This window comes from Notamacropus eugenii, chromosome 1 (genome assembly GCF_028372415.1).
Source record: "Notamacropus eugenii isolate mMacEug1 chromosome 1, mMacEug1.pri_v2, whole genome shotgun sequence".
Classification (NCBI taxonomy): domain Eukaryota; kingdom Metazoa; phylum Chordata; class Mammalia; order Diprotodontia; family Macropodidae; genus Notamacropus; species Notamacropus eugenii.
In genome coordinates, this window is record NC_092872.1 from 123,081,159 (window position 1) to 123,093,126 (window position 11,968).

Below are 11,968 nucleotides of genomic sequence, written 5' to 3' on the forward strand. Positions count from 1 at the left end.
TGCCATACCAATGAAAGTACCCAAAACCCTGTATTGTAGAGCTGGAAAAAATAATAACAAAGTTTATCTGGAAGAACAAAGGGTTCAGAATATCAAGGGGATTAATGAAAAGAAATGCCAGGGATGGTAGTGTAGCCATAACAGATAGTAAATTGTATTTAAAGCAACAATCATGAAAACTGCTTGGTGACAGCTAAGAAAAAGAGCAGTAGATCAGCGGAATAGCTTAGGAACCTGTGATGGCAAGCAAATTAGAATATTTTGCTTTTTGAGTTTTGGTATAATCAAGAAGTATAATGCCTCTATTTCAGTAATGTGACTAAAGATCTTCCCCACCCATTAATGTATCTGCCCATTAAGGAAAGCTTGATTAAGTGAGTTGCTTAGTAGGGAGGTCCCAAGTACCTTTTTCTTTTTTCTATTGAGGCATTGGGTCAGTGGGTCATGCCCTCTGGCTCTTCAAAATGTGTAAATATTCTGAGGGGGAGGTTTTACTTTGAGATTTAGTTTTTGCAAGAATTTTTGTCTGTTAGATGAGACTCTGGGAAGCTGCTAAGCAGCCCCCTGGATTTCAAAGCTTAGTGCTTCCCGCTCTGGTAACTTTGTATGTATGTAATGGTCAGACAATTAGAAACTTGTCTGTTGGTCTTTATTTCTCTTCTTGTACTTTTCCCTATTGGTGGATGATATATGTGCTTGATTAAAGGAGACTGTTAACCCCTCAAAAGTTGCCTTTCCTTTTAGAAAAGCAGATCAAAGAATCTTTCATAGCAGCCCCCACCCCCCACCTACATCAGGGTTTTTTACTGTTATAGTACTCAAGACACAGTAGTCAATGACTATAGTAATCTATTGTTTGATAAACTCAAGGAACCCAACTTCTGGGATAAAACTCACTATTTAACAAAAACTGATGGGAAAACTAGAAAATAGCACAGCAGAAACTAAGCATGGACCCACATCTTAAATTATATGCCAAAATGAAGGCCAAATGAATACACAATTTAGATATAAAGCCTGATACTATAAACAGATTAGGGGAACAAAGGAATAGTTTATCTGCCAGATTTATGGAGAATGGAGGAATATATAACCAAACAAGTGATAGAGAACATTTTGAAATGCAAAATGGATAATTTTGATTATAATAAATTGAGAAGTTTTTACACAAACAAAGCCAATGCAGATTCAGAAGGAAGCAGAATATTTGGAAATAATTTTTACAAACAATGTCTCTGATCAAGGCCTCATTTCTAAAATATATAGATAATGGAGTAGAATTTGAAAGAATAGAAGTCATTCCCCAATTGATAAAACGGGCAAAGGCTATGAACAGGCAGTTTTCAGAGGATGAAATTAAAGCTGTCTATAGTCACATGAAAAAATGCTCTAAATAACTATTGATTAGAGAGATGTAAAACATTTCTCTGAGGTACCATATCACACCCATCAGATTGGTTAACATCACAAAACAGGAAGATGATAAATGGGAGAATATGTGGGAGAGTTGGAACACTAATTCACTGTTGGTGGAGCTGTGAGCTGATCCAACCATTCTGGAGAGCAATTTGGAACTATGCCCAAATGGTTATAACAATGTGCAGACATTTTGACCCAGTAATATCACTTCTAGGGTTGTATCTCAAAGAGATCATAAAAATGGGGAAAGGACCCACACATGCAAAAATATTTATAGCAGCTCTTTTAGTGGTGGCCAAGAACTGGAAACTGAAGGGATGCCTAGCAACTGGGGAACGGCTGAACAAGTTGTGATATATGAATGTAATGGAATACTATTGTACTATAAGAAATGATGACCATATAGACTTCAGAAAAAACCTGTAAAGATTTATATGAACTGATGCTGAGTGAAGTGGGCATAACCAGGAGAACACTACACACAGTAACAACTACAGTGTTCAGTGATTGACTTTCAGAGACTTAGATCTTCTCATCAAGACTCATGATAGAAAATGCCATCCACATCCAGAGAAGGAAAGACAGAGTCTGAATGCACATAGAAACATACTATTTGCTGTCTTTTTTTATTTGTTTTGTTTTGTATTTGTCATGGTTCCTCCCATTAGTTGTAATTCTTCTATACAACATAACTAGTGTGAAAATGTGTTTAATAGGAATGTATATACAGAGCCTATAGCAGATTGCACACAGTCTTGGGGAGAAGAGAGGTAAGGGAGGCAGAGAAAATTTAAAACAAATGGAAATTAATGTTTAAAACTAAAAATTAATTAATTACAAAAAAGAAAATAGTCTGCCTTTCTACTTTTTCCCTACACTCTTACAGATGGAGAAAAACAAATTTGAAATGAATGCCCAAATAGCAATAGAAATCCTGACATCCTGCAGGGAATTTCCTGGAGCTGGATATTTTACACTAGGATAATGCTTGAGTAAGGCCAGAAAAATGTCAGGTATAGGGGATATTTTAGTATCATGAAAAGGTATTGCATAGAAGAAGCTTGAACATTTTGACATCAGCTAATCAATTCTCTCTCATATTTACAGGTTAAAGCTGTTTCCAATAGTGCACTTGTTCTTTCTACACATTATCTTGCCCAATCCAGTTGCAAATAGTTAAATAGTATTAAAAACTGTAACAGCAGAACATGACTAACCCTTGGCCCAGGACTACTTGTGTTTTAGGAGCTTTTTAAAAAGCTATAATCTCCCTGATTGTTTATTTAGACAATTTGGTCCATTGAATATCCCTTACGTACATCACTGTTTTAGGGAAAGAAAACATGCCGTGGAAAGAAAAGGTTTTTTCACCACTGAGCAAATTTCCATCGTTTATACTTGAAGGAGAAGGGAAGCAAAGAATTAGGATATCATTTTCAACCAATGGAGTGGAAAGAAAGCTCATCCTCTAGAAAGACTATCTGGTTCTCAAGGTTTTCTTTAAATGAAAGGAAGAATGGGATAATGGGGGAAGCACTGGATTTGGAGTCAGAAGACATAGGTTTAAATTTTACTTCGGTCACTGACTACCTGTGTGACAGTGAGTAAATAATTTAAACTCACAATATCAGAAAACCTAGGTCAGTGACCTTAAAGGGCCTCAGTTTCACTTTCCTGTGAAATATAGGATCTGGACTACGTTTTTTTTTTTTCATTGGTACCAAGTCACTTTATTGGGATGCAAATGGTGGTAGTTTTTTGGTACAGATTATGAAAAGGTCAGATAACCAAAATATGCATGCACTGAAAGACAATAGGAGTCACGTCCACAGTTCCCAGGTGTGGGGGAAGCCAGGTGTGGGGGAAGCCAGGTGTGGCTTAGCTCTCGTTGTCACTTTCTCCAAGGGTGTGCTTGTCAAAAAGATATTCCACCATGCCAGAATCAGGGGCCCCCATTTTGCACAGGTTGGTGACGTGATCACCCAGTTGTTTGATGGACTTTACCTGCTCATCCAGGTAGTGGGTTTCAATGAAATCACATAAATGGGTGTCATTCTTGTCAGTTTCCAGCTTGTGCAATTCCAGTAACGACTGATTGACATTTTTTTCCAAGTGCAGAGCACACTCCATTGCATTCAGCCCACTCTCCCAGTCATCTCGGTCGGGTTTCTTGATGTCCTGCAGGAAGATGTGGCCGCCGCGCTGGTTCTGGAGCTTCATTAGCTTCTCAGCGTGCTCCCTCTCCTAGTCGGACTGGTGGAGGAAGTACTTGGCAAAGTTCTTCAGCGCTACATCATCTCGGTCAAAGTAGTAAGACATGGACAGGTAGCAGGCATAGAGCACCAGGTTCATCTGGCGGTTGATGGCGGCCTCCGAATCCTGGTGGTAGTTTTGCAGTACCTGAGAGGGGGACGAAGTGGTCATGGTGGCGGCGGAGGCTGCGCAGCGGCTGCAGCTGAGGCTGAGGCTGAGCTGGGGCAGTGGCGGAGGCCGGGGGCGGCTAAACGGGAGGCTGCTGCGTGAACCGGAGGACGGACAAAGTGTTGGTTAGTGGAGGTGAAGGTGGACAGGTGGCTAAGGGCGGCTCAGGCCGGGAATCGAGCAGCGGGTTCCGTTCAAGCACTGTTGAAGCAGGAAACTGCAGCGACTCCCCTTCCCTGTGCTTCTGGCCTGGACTACGTATTTTGTAAGATCTTTTCTAAGGACCTTCTAAGCTCTAAATCTATGATATGGTGAGATAAAGAAAGAAAGAATAGAGCACTGAAGTTGTGTAGCTTCTACAAATAAATAATACAATCAATCTAAATGTAAGTAATTTTGTTGGGAAAACTTGAATTAATCAAACAAGGAAATTTCTGAGAGTTTAGGTGACATAGATAGGGAATGTAAGAACTAGTAAAGGGTTCAAAAGAGGTGACATAGATAGGGAATGTAAGAACTAGTAAAGGGTTCAAAAGAGCACTGGACTTTATGAGATCCTAGTATCATAGATTTAAAGCTGGCCTTTAGTGGCCATTGAGTTCAACACCTATGCTTCAAACACCAGGAAACAGAAACAGAGAGCTTAAATAATTTATCTGAGGTCACACAGCTGTTAAGTGTTTTAAGAAGGATTGAAATCCATGTCTTTCTCATTCTAAGGCCAATGCCTTACCTATGTTCCACACTGCCTCAGGGGTCAGAAGGCTTAGTTATGTGACCTCAAGCAAATCAATCAACCTCCCTGCTCTTTGGTTTCCTCACCTATTTTACTCAGCTAATAGTTTTGGTGTGAAGTTCAAAGGAGAAACAGAAAGCATTTTACAAATGATATCACCACTATAATAATGTAAGGTAACACTAAGTTTCTAGCCAGAATCAGTAAATGATTGTTTGAACTGACACCATACAAACCACATCTGTTGAGTGTTGAATGATTTAAAGTATATAAGAGAATCTTTGGCAGGTGAAAGGATGAGTGGTAATCTAGGGTACAGCTACATCCACACCACAACAAACAGCAAATATTTCAATGGCAGGAAAACAAAAATTGAAAGAACCCACTACAACAGAGTTTTACAGAACAAAAATCCTGAAGACAATTTCACCAGTCCATCATTCCTGGTATTCCTACACCTGATTTCCCCTGCCACCACAGACCAAGGCTTCAGAGGCCCACAATAGCCCCAAGATCCTTGTAGGTAGACACAATTTTAGGCATCAACTTTTGAAGTTCACTCCTTGGCAGTATCTTGGGGGGGTACCCTCCTTCCAATATGGGTTGAGGCTCATGAATTAGACCAGTCCTTAAGTTCAAGAGGAAGGAAAGAAAGTAGCCTTAGAAAAGTGTGGAGTCCAGAGGAAAAGACTGACAAAAGGAAGAAGTAATTAGGGCAGCTAGGCAGCACAGTGGATGAAGTGCCAGGCCTGGAGTCAGGAAAACCTGAGTTTAAATCTGGCCTCAGACAGTTACTAACTCTGTGACTCTGGGCAAATCATGTAACCCTATTTGCCTGTTTCCTCATCTGTAAAATGAGAAAAAAAAATACTTCAAGGTTTTTGCCAAGAAAACCCCAAGTGGAGTCACAAAGAGTCTAAGACACAGCTAAGAAACAACTCAACAACAATAATAATTAGTGTGACCCTGGTTACAACTTGTGGTTCATTGGGAAGAACATTGGCTCTAGAGAGAAAAATGCTGGCTTCAAATTTCTTCTCTGATGCTTACTACCCATGTGACCTTGGGTAAGTTTTTTAATCTCCATGGGACTTTTGTGTTGCATAAAAGCATTGGGTTGAAAGGACTCAGTTTTCTTCCAGCTCTAAATTCATGATTGTTTGAACAGGCAGCCATTCAAAGGAAGGGGAACAAACTGAAGACCACTTGTAAAGGCTTCTCAGAATTTTTTCTAAGTAATGTTCTACAGTAGCATCTTCTAATTTGTTCTGACCACACTCAAGATTTACCTAAGGAACTGAAGAAAGAAAAGAAAGTGAAATCCAGAGAACAGGGACAGGGGAAAAATGGAAAAGAAATCCAACTTTAGTGGCCTCTCAGAAAACTCTTAATAGCAGCATCCCCAAGGATTGCTCCAGCGGTCTGAGAGAATATTGTATAGGCAGCAGGGCCTGGGGGAAGGGCGCAACATATTAAGCCTAGATCAAATTTATCTAGTATGATAAGGCAAGTAAGAAGTAATGTGGAGCAAAGATACCATAGAAAGATAAGCAGAATGACGAACAGAAAGACTTAGAAAACTTTCCTGAGGTTAAGAAATGAGCAAAAAAATTAAAGGAAAGTTACATCAAGTACTATGATACAAAGAAAACTGAGTTAATATTTCCTTGAGGGAAGGGTAAATATTTCAAGAAATTTTGTGAGTCCCTCTCTTTCAAATGACAGTGTAGCAATAAAAAAATTGAATGGTTCAGAAGAATTAGGTAAACATATCAATGAAATAAGGATATAATTTGAATTATTAAGGAAATAACAAGTCTATCAGGAGAAGAGAATTCAGAAAAAAGGCTGAGACATTTTAAAATGATAATTTATATAGAAAATAAAAGAATTACCAAATCAGAATAAAAAATGAAGATAGAAGAAAAACTAATTATCAAAAGATAATATAATTGGAAGACCATATGAGAGCTATGCAAGTAAGAATGTTGAACTTAAAAATAGTTTGTGAAGAGATTGTAGGTATTCCACAAACTTTAAGAAAAAAACCTCATGTAATACGCCCAGAAATATTGAAAACAGATGGAAACACAAAGATTGAGAGAATCCATTCCAAGACCAATAGAAATCAACCCCAAATTTAACTCACCAGGCAATATCACAGTCAAATTTCAGAATTACAAAACCAATGAACAAGTAACAATGAAAAACTTTTTTTGAGGGCAACCAATTAATATAACACAGAATTACTTTTCATCAACAAGCAAAAATCTGAGGAAATATTAGAATGACATTCTGAAAAGCAAAGAGAATCAAATGGTACTCCAAAATAGCATATAATTACATCTTTATTCCACTTCAAGGTCTCCATAGCACCTTGCATGTTATCTCATTTCATTTTCACAGCAATCCTATGAGTTAAATGTTAGTACCTTTCCCATTTTGCATGTGAGGAAACTGAGGCTCAGAGAGGTTAAATGACTTGCCTATGTCATATAGCTAGTTTGATGCAAGATTCAGAATCAGGTCTTCCTAAAATTACCTCCATAACCAAACCTATGTCACCACCTCTTGCTTACCTGAGGCAAAATATTAAGGAAATTACCATATGTTCAGCAAAGGAGCATAATCTGAGTCATTTCTTCAAGAAATTCTGAAGGGAGAAAGCATTCTACAAACCAAACAAAGAGAAGAAAGCAATATAAATAGTGAAGATATGATACTCAAGCATTACTCTCCATTCGGATAAAGGAACCAGGAAAAGATTGGTTAAAAAAAAAAAAAAACAAACCTGGAAAGAGGAGGAGCCAAGATGGCAGAATAGAAAGATGCACGTATTCTAGCTCTTCCTCCACAGCCCATAAAATACCTGTAAAAAGGACTGTCAACAAATTCTAGAGCAGCAGAAGTCATAGAACAACAGAGTGATTTCCAGCCCATGGTGACCTAGAAAGCTGACAGGAAAGGGCTCTTGCACCAGACACAGAGTGGAGCACAGCTCAGCCTTGGCCTCCAGGCTGGAGCAGGATTTGAGGACAGAATCACTGGCAGCAGCTGGCAGATCCCTTAACCCACAGGCGCCAAAGGTCAGTGACAGCACTTTTTCACCTCCGTGAAAAGGAAGCAGGGTCCTCCCCTACCCTCGGCCCCAGGCGGGGGCAGCAGCAGCAGCAGCAGACAGTGGCTGCTTCTGGTGGCCACAGCAGGCAAGCAGCAGCCAGCGTTCATTGTTCCATTGCTGGAGAGCTCAGCTTAAAGGCCCTGGAGGAATTAAGCAGCTGATCTTAGTCTCAGCCCTGAGGGGCAATCCCGCCCCCACCTAAATCCACTTCAGGAATTGAGCAGCTGATGAGAATCTCAGCCACTAGCCAGCCCAGAGAGTGAACTCCTCTTCCTTGAATGTGGTACCTTGGAGGAACTGAGAACCTGCAGGAGACCAGAGTATACCCTGCTCTTGACAAAGGACCCAAAAGTCAAGTAAATGGTTGGGAAAATGCCAAAAAAAAGGGGGGGGGGAATAAAACTATAGGAGGTTACTTTCTTAGTGAACAGGTATTCTCTCCCATCCTTTTGATTGAGGAAGAACAATGTTTACCAACAGGGGGAGACATAAAAGTCAAGGCTTCTGCATTGAAAACTTCCAAAATAAATATACAATGGTCTTAGGTCATGGAAGAGCTCAAAAAGGATTTTAAAAATCAAGTAAGAGAGGTGGAGGAAAAATTGGGAAGAGAAATGAGAGCAATGCAGGAAAATCAGGAAAAGCAAGTCAACAGTTTGCTAAAGCAGACCCAACAAAATGCTGAAGAAAATAACACCTTTAAAAATAGGCTAACTCAATTGGCAAAAGAGGTCCAAAAATCCAATGAAGAGAAGAATGTTTTCAAAAGCAGAATTAGCCAAATGGAAAAGAAGGATCAAAAGCTCAGTGAAGAAAATAGTTTTTTAAAAATTAGAATGGAAGAGATGGAAGCTAATGACTTTATGAGAAACCAAGAAATTACAAAACAAAACCAAAAGAATGAAAAAAAAAATGAAAGATAATGTGAAATACCTCATTGGAAAAACAACTGAACTAGAAAATTTATCCAGGAAAGACAATTTAAAAATTATGGGACTACCTGAAAACCATGATAAAAAAAAGAGCCTCAACATCATCTTCCCTGATATTCTAGAACCAGAGGGCAAAATAAATATTGAAAGAATGCACCGATCACCTCCTGAAAGAGATCCAAAAAAAAGAAACTCCTAGGAATATTGTAGCCAAATTCCAGAGTTCCCAGGTCAAGGAGAAAACATTGCAAGCAGCTAGAAAGAAACAATTCCAATATTGTGGATATCAGGATAATCAGAATAACACAGGATCTAGCAGCTTCTACATTAAGGGATCGAAGGACTTGGAATACGATATTCCAGAAGTCAAAGGAACTAGGATTAAAACCAAGTATAATACTTCAGGGGAAAATATGGTCATTCAGTGCAAGAGAGGACTTTCAAGCATTCTTGATGAAAAGGCCAGAGCTGAAAAGAAAATTTGACTTTCAAACACAAGAATCAAGAGAAGCATGAAAATATAAACAGGAAAGAGAAATGACAAGGACTTACTAAAGTTGAACTATTTACATTCCTACATGGAAAGATAATATTTGTAACTCTTGAAACTTTTCTCAGTATTTGGGTAGTTGGAAGGATTGCACACACACACACACACACACACACACACACACACACACACATATATATATTTATATTTAGAAAGAGAGAGAGACAGAGAGTACAGGGTGAGTTGAGTAGGATGTGATCATATCTAAAAAATAAAATTAAGGGGTGAGAGAGCAATATATTGGGTGGAGAAAGAGAGAAATGGAATGGGGCAAATTATCTCTTATAGAAGAGGCAAGAAAAAGCTTTTGCAATAAAGGGGAAAAAGGGAAGGTGAGAGGGAAAAAGTGAAGCTTACTCTCATCACATTTGGCTCAAGGAAGGAAAAACATGCACACTCACTTTGGTATGAAAATCTATCTTACACGACAGGAAAGTAGGGGAGAAGGGGAGAAGAAGGGTGGGGGGGATGATGGAAGGGAGGGCAAATGGGAGGAGGGAGCAATTAGAAGTAAACAGTCTTGGGGAGTGACAAGGTCAAAAGAGAGAATAGAAGAAACGAGGAGCAGGATAGGATGGAGGGAAATGTCTTTAGTCTTACACAACATGACTATTATGGAAGTCATTTGCAAAACTACACATATATAGCCTATATTGAATTACATGCTGTCTCAGTGGGGATGGGTGGGGAGGGAGGGAGGAAGAGAAGTTTTAGGAAAAAATGTTGAGAATTGTTTTTGCATACACGTGGGAAATCAGAAATACAAGTAATGGGGTATAGAAATTTATCTTGCCCTACAGGACAGGGAGAAGATGGGGATAAGGGAAAGGAGGGGTATTAGTAGTGAGGGCACATTGGTGGAAGGGGCAATCAGAATGCAAGGCGTTTTGAGGTGGGAGGAGGCGAGAGGGAGAAAATTTGCAACTCAAAATTTTGTGTAAATGAATGTTGAAAACTTAAGATAAATAGACAAATAAATAAATAAACAAACAAGTAAATAAATAAATAAACAAGAAAAACATCTGGAAAAGAGAGCTAAATGAGAACTTTCCAATTGCTTTGCCTGCTTTTGGGGTTGAGGAAGAACAGAAAAAGAGTATTTGGAGAGAGAAAAAGGAAGATCACAGAAGAGGGAAGGGGAAATAGCTCCCATCAGCAGAAAGAAAATATTCTAGTAGAATCCTGAAGTGACCCTACAGGGACAGGAGTAGAGGTGAAATCACAGATATACAATGAATTTCATTGGAGATATATAACTACTTTATATGATCAATTTCTTCAAATCAACATCATACATCTTCGTATTCAATGAAGCAGGATGTGTCAGTATACTGGTGGGAACCAGACGGGGAGTGGATGGCTCAGCGAGGGATGAACAGAGATATATTCTTATGCTCAAAAGGAGGTTGGCATGATATCAAAGTGGACAAAACAAGGACGAAAAAGTCAAAGAACAGCATCATTCCCCCCTTAGACTTAGTTCCCATTGGAGCCTGTTGTATGAGAATTGACATTCCTGGAAATGGGTTCTGTGGTATCCTTGAAGGGAGAGAAGTCATAAAACCGAAAAAATTAAATCACTATTTCATAAAGAGAATACCACAAATTAATGTCAGCTGAATCTAAGAAAAGGAATAGGGAAAAACGGGGCGAGTAGAAGCTCCACTCTAATGTGAAGTGGGAAAGGGAAGGATAAAACAAATGAAAGACAGTAAATAAAAATATAAGGAAACTCAATAAACTAGGGCTTAGAGAGAATATCAGAAGGGAGAGAAGTTATGGGAAAGAGAATGATATCAGATTAGAATAAACAACAAGAGGAGAAAAAATTATCAAAAGAAAACATTTTTAAAGTGAATTCACACGAGAGAGCAAAGTATTATCAGAATACTGTACACAATTATGCAATTTTTTAAGGTTTTATATTGATCAATTCCATTTATTTATAAATCATATCTGGTTAGCAATTTTACATTTATTTAAGTATAAGTAAATGAGAGCAATTACTATTGGTAAAGTAGGTTACTCAAGTTCACTGAATAATACTTAATGATTTGGAGAAGAGCTAAAATTAATTAGTTAATTGTGAGATAAGACTACAATTAATATAAAAATATTCTACATATCCATAGATATCTAAGGAGCTCAGCATTAACAAATTAGAAACACTGTAATGAGTACAATGATAAGTTGAAGTTGGATGAACTACCAGTGATTGCAATTAGACCCCAGAGTTTAATAGTATTATATATGAATAAAACCAATGAAGATTGAACCTGCATCAAACACTATTGATAAAATTCTAATATTTCAATACATACACTGCCAAAGGACACAAATCAAATGTTTAGAACAACTGTAATCTGCAAATGATCATTTGAAAACATGCCTCAGATTACCGTAGTAGGAAAGACACAAAATAATTTTAAGATCTTACCTCATACCTTGAAAAGATGACAAAAAATGAAAATGGTCAATGTTGGAAGAGATATAGGGAAACACCCTTTGTTTGCTTTGGTTTGTTGCATTCTGGTCATGAATTTGGAATTATTCAAGAAAAATGACTAAACTGTTCGTACCCCTTGGACCAACAATCCTGGGCATATGTTAAATGAAAGTCAAATTCAATATAAATGAACATATTCTTAATTCTTTGTAATAGCAAAAAAAAAAAAAAAACAACAAAAAACAAAAAAACAAACAAACAAACAAACAAAAACAAACCCACTACAAATAAAATGTGTGCGCATCAATTGAGAATTAACTGGGGGTAGAGGTGGGGAGAAACT

The 11,968-nt window shown here is 38.2% G+C and overlaps 1 pseudogene; it reads right to left on the minus strand.

Annotated features, from left to right (window-relative positions):
• Positions 1-3,124: 3,124 nt before the first annotated feature.
• On the minus strand, positions 3,125-4,080 carry LOC140506056 (ferritin heavy chain-like; annotated as a pseudogene).
• Between the last annotated feature and the right edge of the window lie 7,888 nt (positions 4,081-11,968).